We start from the raw sequence: 16,947 nt of genomic DNA on the forward strand, positions 1-16,947 counted from the left end.
TGTTTCAAGGGGACTAACTTCTGGACTGTGACACGCCGGAGGGGAATCCATGGCAAAACTCCCATGGAAAATTACATAGTTGATGCAGAGTCTGGTTTTAATCCATAAAGGGCATAAATCACCTAACATTCCTAAATTGTTTGGAATAACATGCTTTAAAACATCAGGTATGATGTTGTATCGATCAGGTAGTGTAAGGGTTACGCCCGCTTCACAGTGACAGACCAAACTCCACGTTTAACGCACCGCAAACAACCGCAAACAGTCCATTTGCACAACCGCAAACTCCCCATTTGCACAAGGTTGGATACCAAGCTAGCCATGTCCCGTTCCTTGTCATCACTGATGTCATTGAAGGTCTCTTCCTCCACCCAGCCACGTACAACACCAAGGGTCCCCGAAAGATGACAACAAGCCCCCTGTATTTTTTTTTTAAATGTACACTACTGTTACACCAGATATGAGTTGCACTGGTGTGACACTGTGCCCTGGCAGGCCCTGAAACGCACACGTGTGAAGGAAACTGACTGCTATTATTTCACAGTCAAATTTCTAGTTTTTTTTTTAATGTACAACACAAAGTGCAATAGGAACCCTGTACCCAGACCACTTTAATGAGCTGAAGTGGTGTGGGTGCGTATAGTGTCCCTTTAAGACCACACATGCACACTGCAATGTTAATTTGGCACGCACACAATGGGTTAATGACACATCGGTTACTTGTCTGCATCACCAAAACACTTGACTCTTCATAACCTTCAACCTGGTAATGTAATCAACAACCCCTTGAAGAAGTCTTTTTTTTCCTCTAACCTTACAATTTAGGTGACATCATAGTTACACCAGATATGAGTTGCACTGGTGTGACACTGTGCCCTGGCAGGCCCTGAAACGCACACATGTGAAGGAAACTGACTGCTATTATATTACAGTCAAAAAAGTTTTGTTTTTTTAAATGCAAGCTATTGTGACACCAGATATGAGTGGTGGCACTGGGCAAGTGGGCACAGTATACGCTGTGAGCCTTACACACATGCTGGCAGGCAGGCAGGCAACTACAATTAGATTACACAGAAAAAACAAACAAAAAAAAACAGACTGATATTCTAGCCCTAAAAAGGGCTTTTTGGGGTGCTGTCCTTACAGCAAAGATCAGATGAGTCCTTCAGGACTGTAGTGGACACTGAATACACTAGCCTAGCTATCGATTTCCCTATTAAATCAGCAGCAGCTACACTGTCCCTCCTTCTCACTAAGAATGCAGCTTCCGGGGGGCGGGGCCTAGCTGTCATGGAGGAAAGACGTGTGAGCTCCCTCAATATCTCACTTTAAGCAGCTATCAACGAGTGAATTTCACCCCAGAAGGGGATGACCCAGCAATGTTGCTCCTACCTGACCGACCTGACATGCTTAATAGCGGTCAGCAAATCGACAGAGTCTTACTTACCTCCGCGTGGCAAGTGTGGCCTGGTGCTCACCGGGCGGGAGAGGCGGCCGATCTCCCGATCCTGGGATGCCCAGGAGCAGCTACTTCCCGGCAGGAGCTCCGTTACCCTCCCCCTCGGACCGGTGGGGGTTATCCCGGTCCATCCCTGAGAGGCTGTCTGGAGCTAATGTATGCACAGAGCACAGCCGCCCAGGCTGACATATTCATCTGCGACTCTCCCAATATGGCGGCAGCCGCGTGTCCTCCTGGTACCAGCAAAGCATGGCAGGATATTGAGTCTAAGCTGGACAGACTCTTTAATCAATTTTGGAAGCAAATAACAAGCAGGAAGCCCCAACAAGCTCCACCACAGTCCCAACAAGCTCCACCACCGCTAAGCGAAGCAGTCCCCATTAAAATCCACCAGCAAAAGGCGTCGAAGACGGGACCGGAGGCACAAACAGAAATGTAGAGCCTGCCCCACGTTAAGCACTCGCCTCCACCTTAAGCCACCACAATCCCGCACCGGACGTGAAGCACCACCGGGACAGATCCGACCACCCGACAAAACAAGCTTCCATCACCTCAAGCCGCGAACCCGGCACTCAGCCAGAGACTTGCCTTTATTGTTCCAGGTATCAGGGACTCCCAGGGTCTGCACCTGGCGCCCAGAAGGGATCGGATGAGCACAAGCAGTAAACAGCAGCCTGCCAAGCATGTCCCACTATAGCCGATCCTCCACACCATGCCTTTGATCACATGAACTGCTCTCTGCACATTAACTAATCGTAAAGTAGCAAGCGTTTAAAAATGTCATTATTTCACCTCCTAAAGAGTTTACTGTCGTAGTTCCTTACATGCCTTTACCTTAACCGTTCATGTATTATGTTATTCACTAGTCTCATCTCATGGGGCGACTCACACTTGATTTATAACTAGTGGTGGAGCTGCTGATATAAATACACAGTTGATAACGTGCAAGCTACACCCTAAACATGACAGCCATCTTTCACAACAATGTACTGCTATATACTCATACCCTCAGTGAAACTAGCCATGATATACGCACGTTCAGCCTAGCATGCTCAAATATAACACACTTATGTCTAAAAAAAAAAAGAATGCAGCTTCCGAATGAATCTAAAATGGATGCTGTCCAGGAGGTGGGAGGGTCTGGGAGGGAGGGTCTGCTGCTGATTAACTGGAATGTGTCTGCTGACTGTGAAGTACAGGGTCAAAGTTTACTCAATGATGACGAATAGGGGGCGGACCGAACATCGCATATGTGCGCCATCCGTGGCGAACGCGAACAAGCTATGTTCGCCAGGAACTATTCGCCAGCGAACTGTTCAGGACATCTCTATTGATAAGAGCTCAGAGAGGAGCCGAAACATTGTCTCCACTATGCAAGTCTGAGATATTTCCACTGATGTCACTAGAAGAATTACTATTCAGTTACAAGAGTTACGTTTTAATAATACTGAGCCCACAGATTGTTCAGAATCAAAAACAGCACACATTACTATCAGGATCAATGAAAGAAAGCGTTGTTTGCACCAATAAGAACGAGTGTAGGGGTACAAGTGATCAGTTACTGCATGGCATCCCTTGTCATGTGATCCTCTGGAGAGGTTTTGAATAATTAGAGCATAAAGATGACTGTTACTAATGAATTCTTAACTAAATGGCTTAAATATCTTGTTCATATAGTTTGATACCATACATTAAACTTTATTTGGGAAAGTAGATTTCATGAAATACCTGCACATGTGTAAAAAAAAAAACATCGGAAAGAATTTCCTTGGGATCTGTCTGTGAAACTGAATAACACTTTTTCTGCCCTGATTCTAAACTAAGGGGTAGAATGTATAAAAGCAGAGGTGACCAACTGTGCCTCTTCAATAATTGCTGAACTTTATCTCCTCAAACCCACATGTTTTGTTCTATGATCTACGAAAAGTGTCCTGGTTTTGACAAAGCTGCCTGACAATGAATCCCACATTGCTCTACTAACGAATCTTGGCTAAACAGGTACATTTTGTTTTTGGTTAAGACACCACTCTCTTTACAAAAAAATGTCTTTGCTTCCTGGACAGCAGTCGGAGGTGTGATATTAACACTAATTCCTTGATGGTTTGTGTACAAACAATCAGCTTTTGTTTGGCCAGATGATGGTAACTGACCCTGAAGGGCTTTTAAAGACCCAAAGGTGATCAATACGTTCTTGTTTCCCTATTAGTCTCAGTTAAAAGCATGTCTTGTGTATCCTGCCACCTTCTTCTCTTTCTTTACCTGCCTTTTATCCTACACTCAAGTCCAGCTTGCAGGTTAAACAGAAGGGCTAATTTGTTTTTAAATGTTCTCCTGCGGACATTTAATACTTAGCACAGGTGTGAATTTCAGCAGGAGGCATTACATACCTGAGCTTTCTCTCTGGACATAGAGCAGAATTGGAATGGGGAAGGTGCTGGGGGATTGGGAATAATTTAACCCTTAACTTGCCATGGCTCTGCTATTCATGATAGGTTTTGCTGATTGGTAGCGGTGTTGCCCAAAACATTTTCAGGGTCCTCGTCAACCTACTGTTCCTGTAACACTTTTTACTTGTCTCATTTATTGTAACCTCCCCCCAACCCCCACTCCTCATATAATATTGTAAAGCGCTGCGGAAAATGTGGGCCCTATATAAATGCCAAAAATGATAATATTGTTGGTTATAGAGCAATATAGACTGGCAGTACATACATTTATACATTTGCCTGGAACTTCACACAGAACAGGAGAACAGATGTTCTGATAAGTTGACAATTTTCTGTTACAGCTGATTTTGTTTTTAGTTCATTAAAACATGACAGTATGTGTGTTCTCTACCCACGAGATGGGTTAGAACCAATATCAATGTACATTTATATGCTTTCCTATATCAACCTATACATTACTGGAGGATCTCACCATTTATAGTCAAGGGGTAGGCACTCATGAGAAATAAAAAAAAAATCAAAGATTTCACCTAGATTTGTTCTGTGTGATCCAAGAGCTCCTACAAGTACATGATTCCTAAAGTCAAGTATATTTGAGATCATAACAATGACGATTCTATGGTTCTCTTCATAAGTAGAATTTTACAGAGGACTCGGGGGCATCTATTAAGGTAATAAGAAGGGAATATTCATAGTACGGATAGAATGGGTTATTTTTTGTTTTGTTTTGGTTTTTAGTTAGGATACTTTAGATGTAAAAAATTAAATAGTTTTGGTCAATACTTTAAAAACAGGATTCTAGCAGATACAGCCATAATAAGAAAATCCAGGCCTACATTACGAACTTGTGTAGGTAATCGATTGATAACAGTTTGTGACTTTGAGTTGAAATCACACAACATTTATTAAAGCAATCAAATACAAACTTCACAAACCATTCCTTCCGCTGGTAATACCAGAAAATATCGTAAAAAGGGGAAATGTCACTAAAATTACACCAAAGCATAAACTGTGGGAAATCACGAATAACTTCTATTAACCTTGTTTTGTTAGATGCTAGGTTTCTGTTACATTAATATTAAAGATTTAGAAAATTAACTAAAAATCCACACCAGGTAAGGCGAAGCAAGGGAAAACTTTGAATAGAAAGGAGTAAAAGCAACATTTTCATTTATCCTGCGCTCTTTATGCTGACTGCTAGGTGCAAAGGACAGCTCTTGTGACAATTTTTTTTACACATGTGCAGGTATTTCATGAAATCTACTTTCCCAAATAAAGTTTAATGTATGGTATCAAACTATATGAACAAGATATTTAAGCCATTTAGTTAAGAATTCATTAGTAACAGTCATCTTTATGCTCTAATTATTCAAAACCTCTGAAGAGGATCACAGGACAAGGGATGCCATGCAGTAACTGATCACTTGTACACCTACACTCGTTCTTATTGGTGCAAACAACGCTTTCTTTCATTGATCCTGATAGTAACGTGTGCTGTTTTTGATTCTGAACAATCTGTGGGCTCAGTATTATTAAAACGTAACTCTTGTAACTGAATAGTAATTCTTCTAGTGACATCAGTGGAAATATCTCAGACTTGCATAGTGGAGACAATGTTTCGGCTCCTCTCTGAGCTCTTATCAATAGAGATGTCCCGAACAGTTCGCTGGCGAATAGTTCCTGGCGAACATAGCTTGTTCGCGTTCGCCACGGATGGCGCACATATGCGATGTTCGGTCCGCCCCCTATTCGTCATCATTGAGTAAACTTTGACCCTGTACTTCACAGTCAGCAGACACATTCCAGCCAATCAGCAGCAGACCCTCCCTCCCAGACCCTCCCACCTCCTGGACAGCATCCATTTTAGATTCATTCGGAAGCTGCATTCTTTTTTTTTTTTTTTTTTAGACATAAGTGTGTTATATTTGAGCATGCTAGGCTGTCCTTTGCTTGAGTTAGAGCTGTCTTTCCCGATAGAATATATTTCTGCCCTGGTTTAATACCTTACAATTAAGAAGTGATAATTATTGATACTAATTTCTCTACCTATGTTCAATTCATACATCAACATCTTAAAACCAGCTTTTTGGGGGACATTTTCAAGACAAAGGTAATTATATCTGCTATTTCCAACTACTTTATAAAAATGTGTCCTAGTTTATTTGTAGAAGATTTCGATGTCCAAATAATGTAACTTCTGTTTGTTGTATTTAGTGAAGAGTTAGGAGTTACTTGAGGAATTCAATAAGCTTTTTGAGGAAAAACACAAAATATACTTCAATTCAGGGGTGTTGCTGGAGTAAAAAAAACACCCAGTGCTTGAGCCCAAAAATTATTTGCCAACCCCCTTCCTAAAGTACTACCCATGGTCCCTCCCCAATTTCACCACTTACCATGCCTTACTTACAGGCACACAGATGGGAAGACAAACCAACATGCATAAGCATGCACAAACATGCACAGACACAGAAGAGGATGGGGTGTGTAGTGTGCATTGGCGGGATAGGAGATGTAATGTGTCTATGGTGGGGAGATATGTTGATTGGTGTGTCTGTGTGGAGGGGGACAGTTTGTGTTTCATTTCTATTGAGGTAATGGGGATGTAGAGTATCTGTAGGGGAGATAGGGATCTAGTGCGCCTGTGGGGGATTAGGGAGGTATTATGTCTGTGTGAGAAGGATAGGAGTTGCTGTAGCATGCTGTTGGAGGATAGAGGGTACAATGTGTCTGTGGTGGGGCAGTGGCGACTCTAGAAACAATATATAGGGGGGCACATAAAATACATAAAATACAGTCAAAATGGGTCTTGGGGGCATTAATAATTTCGACTGGGGGGGGGGGGGAGGGGGAGGGAGAGAGGGGGGGGGACATGCAGACATTGGTTCTCTGGCACCAGCATAAAATTCTCACTAGTCATAGGGAATTCATGTTCTGAGCTGGCTAATGATACCTCTTAATTTTGGTAATTGTTCTATTTGCTATTGATATTATTATTTTAGTATTTGTATAGCACCAGCCAATTCTGTAGCGCTGTAAAAATTATTTTGCATTGTCATATTTAAAGGGACACTATCGTAACCAGAAAAACTACAGCTTATTGTAGTTGTTCGGGTGAGTATAGTTATTCCCTGCAGGCTTTTTGCAGTAAACACTTTTTTTCAGAGAAAATTAGGTGTTTACATTACAGCCTAGGGACAGCTCCAGGGGTCACTCCTCAGATGGCTGCTAGAGGTGCCACCTGATGAGACACTTAACTTTAATCTTTAATGACGAGATGCTGATTGGCCAGGGTGGCGTCTGGCTCTACCCCCTGGCCCGTCTCCTTGGCTGAGATCATCAGTCAATCCAAGGCTTTCCTTTATGAAAGCATTGCGATTGGCTTACATCACCCCTTTTGATGATGTCAGCCAAGGAGGCAGATCAGGGGCAGAGCCAGCACCAGCAGACTGGAATAAAGGTAAGATATTACTATATTTATGGGTGCAATGGGGGCTAGATAGTGTTTTTAACACTATAGGATCAGGAATACATTTTTGTGTTCTTGACCCTATAGTGTTTCTTTAATGAAACAAAATAAGAAAGCAATTTGCTAAACAGCACCATTGTTTGGAATCCTTAAATATGGAAATTCCACATAAGTGTGCCAATATGGAGAGTTATCTAGTAAACAACTGAAATGTCAAAATTAAGAAAAGCCATTTCCTTAATTTCAATATTTCAGTTGTTTAGTAGATAACTCCTTTATGTGTTATCCTGATGTGGGATTGCCATATGTCAGGATACCAGATTAGAGAGCTATCTACTAATCCCATACACATTTTCATGCACACACACAATCATATGCATACATAACCACAGATATACACACATATAAACACAGACATTCACACATATACACAGGCAAACACACAAGAATACAATCGTAGACACACACAATCAGACACAAACATTTTAGTTTTATTTATTAAGAGATCCACTCAGCCTCCCTACCTTGCTCTGGGAGGGCTGGAGTGGATTCTCTCACCAGTGGGGCTGGTGGGATCTGCGTGCTCTCCCTGCACAGGTTCCATGTGCGACCAGAATGTCGTAATATCCCGGCTGCCACCACACTGCAGAGTGCACAAGGGAGCTGCGCTGGAAGAGCACAGGGAGTGCACTCTCCCCTTTAGTGAGGATACCATTATATTTTGGCAGAGTTTAGTTAGCGGAGTTGCCCCCATCCCCTCTCTGCAGTGTGTTAAATGAGAAGGTAATAAACAGTCTACATGGGATTTCCCACCTTATAGCAACAACTTAGGGTGGGGTGGAGGTAACATATGATGCAGTGAGTATGGGGGCTCTAGAGTATGTTAGGGGGTTAGGGCCTGATCTCTTTGACTATATATAAAAAAATAGTTCATAGATCCCCTCACCTTGGGACAGGAAGTGGGAATTCACATCACTTATAGTCCAGTATTTGTCTGCACATCCAGCGGGTGCAGACTCTCATCTGGCTTGTAATGGAAAATTACCAGAGAGCATTGCTGTGGTAACTCGTGGCAAGGCATTGATACACAATCTGGAGCACACAATGTGGGCTGCAGTGCAGATTCTGCACCGGCAAGAGGTGTAGACGGTAGACTTCATACTCTACTGTGCCCTTTTGCATTACTGAACTGGCCAGTGAAGGAGATCTCTCTGGGTAGGGTCCAGCCAGGGAGATCAAAATATCTACCCTTTCTTGTGGACATATGTTGGGCTCGCCTAAGGATAAAGTCATGGCTACTTTCATGATACCTCTGCTTAATATACAAAATGTCCATAAAAGGGAAACAGACATACTCAGTTGGAATGTAAAGCAGATGAAATTCCAAAACATAAATCTTTGTCAAGTCAAGATTAGAACATCCCATGTCAGCAAGAACCACGATCCTATTAATGATGTCGCACAGCGAGTAGCTATTACAAATTGCCTTTGTGGTATTGGAAATTAGAAAACAGCAGATTCTGCATCTCTCAGTCTTTACAATCTCCCTTGTTTTGCCCAGTCTGTCCATTTCACAGGTGCCTTGGGACTGTCGGAGTAGGTAATTGTTTGTTTATTTAGCAGTGTAGAGCCATGTTCGTTCCATAGCTTGTTAGAAGACCCGTTGGGATCACACCTGTTCCTTGGCCAAGGAGGCAGCTCTCTCAGGTCCTGGGTTGAGCTGTAGCCTCGAGTAATTGGTGTCAAAGCTTGAGACAGGGATGTTAAGTAATTTGATCTCAGAGAGATTTCTTCTTGCTTGTCCACCTTCAAAGGGAGGGGTGGGGGAGCTTAGAGACCAGCGAAGATGACTTCCTACAGGTGAGGACTTACAAGTGCTAATCCGTTTTTCTTTCTCTTGAGGTTTTCAGCTGTGCTATCAGAGAGGGTGACTGAGACTTCAAACACAACAGCATGTGAAAAATTGCCTGTAACAGTGCATTTTAACTGCTTCCTGGCCTCAGACAAGTAGTCTGACAGCTTTCAGTCACCTTTGCCTCAACAACACTGGAGCATTAAGCAAAATCCATTTATATTCTTTACAAAAGGCCCTCTGTATATTTCTAAAATGCAAAGAATAAAAGAAAGGAGCAGGCAATAGTCATGAGGACATACGGCAATGATGTCTAACCATGGCACCCCAGACATTTGTGAACTACACCTCCAAGAGAGAAAGCCCAGCCGGCTGTAAAACAGACTGAAAATCAGGGAAATATCGTACAAGGTACACAAGTATACAGGATACGGCTGGCATGGTACCATGGGGAATGCAGTCCATAAACATGAGGTACAAAGCCATTACTGATTTAGAATACTTCTAACCTCTCTCCTTCCGTTGTTGAACTAGTCCCTGCCAGCATGTGAATGAAAGCCAGCCGACTGAGCACCATGGAAGTTAGACCACTAACAGTGGGAACGCTACCTATTTGTTAGCACAGCTATATGCATTGGGTGATACCAGGCCCATTGGACAGAAAATAACAAATATTTCACTTGTGTTTTTACCAATGCATCTGAGCTGAAAGTAAACATTTTAATAATGATATATATTTTCTTATACAAGAATTGGGCTCATCTATATATTAAAACAGCCACATGATTTTCTAGTATAATAGTGTCCCCAATATCTGGGATCAATGGCATTATAGCCTGTCTTGTGGTCCTTCATCAAGTCGAGTCATTACTTGTATGTTGCACATGAACCAGGCTGTAGTATCAAGGCATGCCAACACTGGTAGACAGATTGTATAAGAATATTAGGAGATGTAGTCCAATGTTATTGCCTTTTGCTCTGTGTAGACCGCTGATATAGCAGCATAGTCTTTTCTAGATTTAACAAAGTGTCTGTAAACGATTAACATGGATTTGAAAGAGGACGACTGGTAGAAAATTAAAGGGCTAGACTGAATCAGGGTTCTAGCAGGGATTCATGATTTTAGGCTGGATAAAGAGAGCTATTAATGTTTAAGAAAGATAGCAAGGATTACTAATGCTACCTGGAATTACGATCATGGTTTAGGAGGGAAAGTGGGTATTAAAAGGGGTAACAGGTTTTAAAATAGCAAATCGGAATTGCTATATAGCAGACATTCTGACAGCTAACAGGCTGTTGGAGGGTTGGCATGGATTAGGACACACGGTAGAAATTAGAAGAGGTAATAGGGATTACAACAGTTAACAGGGATTAGGAAGGAGAGTAAATATTAGGAGAGAGCAAGTATAAGGAAGGCTATTAGTGAGTACAAGGTCTAACGGGGAACAGAAAGGGATGGAGAGGGTTACAAGGGCCATTGGGTTTTAGAACTGCCAACAGATATTATGACGTCAAACACTGAACATGATAAACAGTAGGCAATAGAAGGGCTTTCTGCATTTATTGCGGTTATGAGATAATACGGGAGCTATGGGGTGGGGAGTAGATCCAAGAAGAACTACCAGATAGTTAGCATGTGTATATGCGAACAGGGTCCTATGTGAATTTGTTGAAGAAGTGAAGAAATAAACAAATGCAAACAGAGAGCAGTCTAGTTAATGCAATATGTTTTTATTACATATATATCAATGTTACATTGTGAAAGAGAAATCTACAGAGCAAGTTAAAAAGAACAGTTGGTTTTGTACAGTAGTTGTACATCTGATAGAGGTATATGTGCTTGTGATATTCACATTGTTCGGAAGACTTGAAGAAAAATCCGTTCCAGTCCCGCTAAGCTGAGATCACACTATGCTCCCATGGTAAATAGCACTCTGCGGATCTTTCCCGTTACCCGTCTGGTTACCATCACCACATTCAGTGCTTTGTGTAATGAATGGAGACATGCAAGGCCCATTATCCATTCACATCTAATCCCCAGCTCATTCCCATATTATATCTGAACTTTACAGTAATATATTACATCTATAGTGTATACTTGTTATATTACTATATTTATCATCTGTGCAAATGTCTTTAGTAAATCAATATAATAAGATATATATCTCTATATTCGGATCATGATCATTCTGTATTTGTATTTTCTTATTTTGACAGCTCATTAATATAGTCATTAAAAATCATATTAATGAGAAAACAAACAAACATACTAAAATGTTAGAATAAATGCATCAGCGGCCAATTATATACCTATCTTAAGATAGTCAACCTATTAGATATATATTGAATATATATGAATGTAGTACAGAACAATCTGTGCGGAATGATATGTATGGCGTGTTAATTAGTTATATTCACAGTGTGGTTCTGGAGTGGTGTACCTGGATGCCCAGATTGAATGGTAACCCTATTCTTGGTACTTTTCAGCGAAGGTAAAACAACACGACAGATTCAGAGACATGTCTTTTGTTGCTATGGCAACAATGTTGTAAACCTATCAGTGCCCTAACCTGGTGTCACATGGCAACAGACCTCAAAGGACAGAATTAATGTGACCCAGAGAAAATATAAATAGGTAACATTCTGCCACCCCAAAAAATAATTCAGTTTTTTTTTTTCCAAGAATTTTAAAATAACAGACATGGATAATCCACAATCTACCACAGAAGGTCAAATACAACCTTAATTGGATTTATCAAGATTTCCTATTTGGCAGCTGATATATGGAATAGACTGCAAAGGAACTCAGGCAATTAGAACAATTTCCGGACTTTCTGGATTTTATTGCTTATTTTGTATTGTATTTCATTTTATATATATATATATACTATTGTGTCTACTTTTTCTTCCCTACTTTGTTTTAGTTATTTGTTCATTTTTATGTATGTGCACATATAACACTGGATATGTCTGTATCTGCATCCGAGAGTTCCAAGTCAGAACGCAGCGGGTCAAGCAGTTTAAAGGGTCCATCTACCATGTGTTGAACAGGGATTATAAATAACCTAGCTGGCAATGAGAAAACTAGGAGGATTTTCTGTCTCGCCAGCCTTGCAGCTCTAGTTCAAAGTAGAAATATATGCTTCTCGTAGAGAAGCAATGTATTCAGTACCTCTCTGTGAGAAGCATTGTCTTGGCATTTCTCCTTTCCAACCAATTCGAACTCTGGAAGCTAATCTGTTCACCTGTGGAAACCACACATTATGTATTCGTTTCTGCCTCTCTTCCCCTCCTGTGAGGGAATGTGATATTAGCCAGATTTAGAGTTCCACATTTTTTTCAGGGTACAAAATACAATATCTCCTTCGGTTTGAAATGTAGATTAAACTGGTTATGACAGAAATACAGTAAGTATAATAATAGTTAAATATGTTACGTATATGTTAAAATAAAAAATATCCTAATTTATAACAAGTGCTATACAGATTTGCTGACCTTTCTGGCAATGTTAAACAATACAAGAAGGATATTCAATGTCGTTGGATGGCCATGTGTCTGATTCTCCCAAGAAAAAAATGCAAGAAAAGAAATAAAGGTGTTTTGAATCTATTACATATTTTACCCTAATATAAAGTCATCATGGATTAATTTAATATATAGCAGCTCTTTGCACACCACCTAGCAATATTGGAAAAAATGTTCTAAATTGTCAAATAGTAGATAAAAACTTAATGTATTAAAGCTTGTTTTGATAAAGATAATTAATATATTTGGGAAATCTTATTCTACAGTTATGATACTGGTATTTTTCATAATGTCAGATAAGGATTATTGTGATTCATTCCTCTCGGAGTCCAGAGAAGGTATTGGACAACTCCCAACTATCTTACTGTAAAATTATCCAGTCCATCGTTTTTTTGTGCCCTTGTGATTGTTTAATTAGTGCACATAGAAATCAATTAGACACAGGAGATGGGGTTGGTTTGTAATTAGACATTGGTGGAGCAGGTGAAATGTTATTATCAGCTGAGGTGAGCAAGTCAGGGAGTTCACTGAATTCCCTGCCCTGCAATCAGTGGTATTGTAGCCTCATGGATTCCAAATCCCCAGCCTCATTAGGTTATAATTAATTAGCAATTAATGGAATGTGCACATTGTCATTACGCGAGCTGCACAGTTCTAATTACAGAGGTTTACTTTTAAATATGAGGTATGGGATAAGGTTTCTGTACTGTTATACCGTGGGAAGGACAGGGCACGGGGTAGTGGCATGCAGTACCATATGCTGATATTTAAATACTTCCCAAGTTTCCTGGATAAAGTGGGACTTTCCTTATTTGGGACCTGTGTCTTTCCATCCCAGGTTATTCCTTCTGGGACACAAAGGAAAAAGGGCACATGTGTGAGAGGGACAAAGAACATGCTCAAACGCCCTTAGATATCTTTGTTGATGTTCACAACTGACTTGGCGGTAAAATGTCCACCTTCAAAACTTCTCCCCTGCCCCATCCCAGATTGAGATTACCTAATGCTGGGAGTTATGCTGTAATCCAGTGGGATTTTATTAACAGATATGGCAGCTTATAATCAACTCTCTCTAGTGAGACATTCTGACTTAACTAGGTCTGAACTATAAGCATTAATTTTAGAGATAGGTCTCTGGCAAGAGAAGAACCAACCAAGGCCTTATATCAGACAAACCCTAATGGTTATTAATGAAGAAACGCAAGATTTGATACCAACCAAGTGTCTGTAGTCCACTTGCTTATCATCAAATGGCAGAGCAAATTAACAGTGTAAACAGAGTTTAGGTGTCCTGGCCTCTACGTTCGAAGGCAGCACAATCACTGGGAAAAAGTGAGAGGTCAAAATCTGGATATTTCAATACACAGCATTGATTGTACGTGTTTCCTCGAGACTGGAGCATTGAACATAGCAATATTCTAAGTTTTCAAATGAGATATTTACACAATGACTCCAGAGCATTGTGTAAGAATGAACTTAGAAAACAACAAAACATTATAACTTTTGCTATTAAAGACAAAAAGTAAAACTAATAAACAAAAAGAAATGGCAAAATGAAGAATAGACAAACCATTAAAACTTGGAGATGTAAAGGTAGATTAAAGAAATCTTAAAAAAAAGAAAAAAAACTGGGTAAACTATGAAATAGTTCTACATAATATTATGTATGGGACTGGCAACTATTGCAAACCTTTAACCAAACAGGCTTAACAACTATATGCATTAGTAAACAATGTGTTAAATGTATCTGCTTCTATTTGTAATTATTTTTAGTGTGAAAAGGATGCTGTAATCTCTTCTTTCTGACAGTCAAGTGGTTTATAGAATACCATCAATTAGGTCTATGACTACAAATGCTAATCTGCTAACATTATAGTGTAAAATAAAATAAGCAATTAAAAAGGAAGTAACATTCCTGTTTTTACAGCGTTCTATATCAATGATTACATTAAATTATACCAGATGACAGGCTTAATATTTTACTCGAACTCTCTTTACTAACTCCAAATAGCAGCACAAATCACAGAGAGAAAGCAAACCAATCAAAATCAATAGTAGTTAATATAAGCTGACCCCACTAGCATCTCCTCTTTCTTTGCTGCTCCGATCAGAGTTTTGGGCTCCTGCCGCTTTCATTGTTTATTTATCATATTATGAATTTTTTTTTACCTGTTATGCTTATTTCTTGTTTTTATCGGTTTATCTTATAAAGGTTTTGCTATTATTGGTGTATTTTCTGTTACGTTTCTGTGTATTTACACTTTTGTCTATATTTCTTTTACCCCTGCTGGACTGCCTTTCCCCTTCGAGACCCTCTCTGCTTTCCCGCTTATCATTAGGAATTTTTCCCCCCGCTATGTGGGGTTTGGGGGCTGTTGGGATCAGTTTTTTCTTTGCAGTGGTACCACACGTGGTCCACAGGAGGCCATCTCGTTCCGGCAGCAAGTCCACACAGTGGCCATTTTGGATCTTGCGAGATCCTCGGCGGCCATGTTTTTGGCTGATCGCATTGATTGGACCGACAAAGCTTGGAGAACACTCCTTACAGCTTCTACCTTGTGGGTTTCATTCGTTTTTATTTACAGGTACTTTCTCGTGCAGACTGTCTATTGATACTGTATATTACCACATACAGGCCACATATGAGCATATGCAATCAGTTATTGCGACCCGGTCTGCATAATATACTGGGTGAGGGAGTTGTGCGTCTTTCATACTTATTCCTATTAATCATTCTGTTTATTATCAGGGCTGAGTCCAATGGTTTCTGTACCTTTCCTAGGGAGAGCACCAATTGTAAGTAACTAACCTCCTTATCTATCTGGTGGCACATAGAGGGGTGAGCACCTTATATCGAGGGCACGCATATACAACATCAGGGTTACACTCTGGGGTGAGCCTCCATTGCTGGCACATAGTCGTTTATGCACTTATTTCACTTTTGCTTTCTACTGACCAGGGGGTGAGACCCCTGCTATTAAATGGGGGAGGAGGGGAGCCCCCATTTACATGAAAATCTTACACCTTGTCATTGTGTGTTTAGCTGGTGTACTTCCCTGCCTTACATACTGTCCCTGCGTGGGTCCACTATTGTATCCCTGGTAGTTGGGCCTCTCATTACTGCAAAGAAGCAGTTATATATCATTTAGGGCATGGTATACAATAAGTATCAAACACACTGTCTGGATCTAAACTGAATTTTATACTGGGTTTCACAGGTGGGGGAATCAAGTTGCTTACACATTTGCCCACACATTTTTTCTGAAAGAATGGAGAACCCTCATGTTAGAAGAATAGTTTTGCAGACCGTACAGGGCTATGTGATCAAGTTTTAAATGGACCCATCGTGGTTTCTGTGGAACACAAGGCCCATGTAGATATGCTTCTATAAGGGTGCAGTTAATTTCATTGCAACCGAAGTCGGGTTTTTACCTTTCTTGTGGAGAAAAATACTAGGGATTTCTGTCCCTTTATTAACCTCCGTCAGCTCAACTCGTTCATGGTGTACAGACACCTCGAAATGGAGGAAATACGTATTTTGCGGGATATGGGCCCGCTCACGCCTAATGTCAAAGCAGAGCTTCACTGTTGGATTCTACACATGGAGGAGTGGAATGGCAATGCCATCTTCGGTTCATCTCCAGAGTTCGTGGTGGTATTGGATGCCTGTTTGTTTCTATCTGATTTGTGCTGCTATTTGGAGTTAGTTAAGAGAGTTAAAGCAAAATATTTGCCTCCTGTCATTACGAAAATTTAAGATTATAGGTACACTAAAACTAGCCTAATCTTCAATTATGCAACTATATCTGTCTCCACCATTCATTTCGTATAAAGGACTAGAATAAACATGTAAAATATGAATGTTTTTTTAAAGACCTGAGATGACCTTACTGGCCTTTCGAAGTTGACAATTTCTAATTAACCTGTGCAACTTTTTTTTAATGTTCTGTAATAATGAATGGCACTTTATTGAACCTACACTACATGATTTTTGTATGAAATAGTTGGATTGCTGATTTTAAGTGGTTTGAATATACAGATACAGCACTAGGTTCGCTTCAGAACTCACACAGGTGCTTTTGCAATACAGGGACTTATAAGTCAAGGGCAAACAATGAAAGTGTAAGAGCAGCTGCTATCGCTATTGAGAGGCACTAATAAAATGCTATGTTAAGTGAATCTACTTATATCTGTTACA

Source organism: Pelobates fuscus, chromosome 6, assembly GCF_036172605.1.
Source record: "Pelobates fuscus isolate aPelFus1 chromosome 6, aPelFus1.pri, whole genome shotgun sequence".
Classification (NCBI taxonomy): domain Eukaryota; kingdom Metazoa; phylum Chordata; class Amphibia; order Anura; family Pelobatidae; genus Pelobates; species Pelobates fuscus.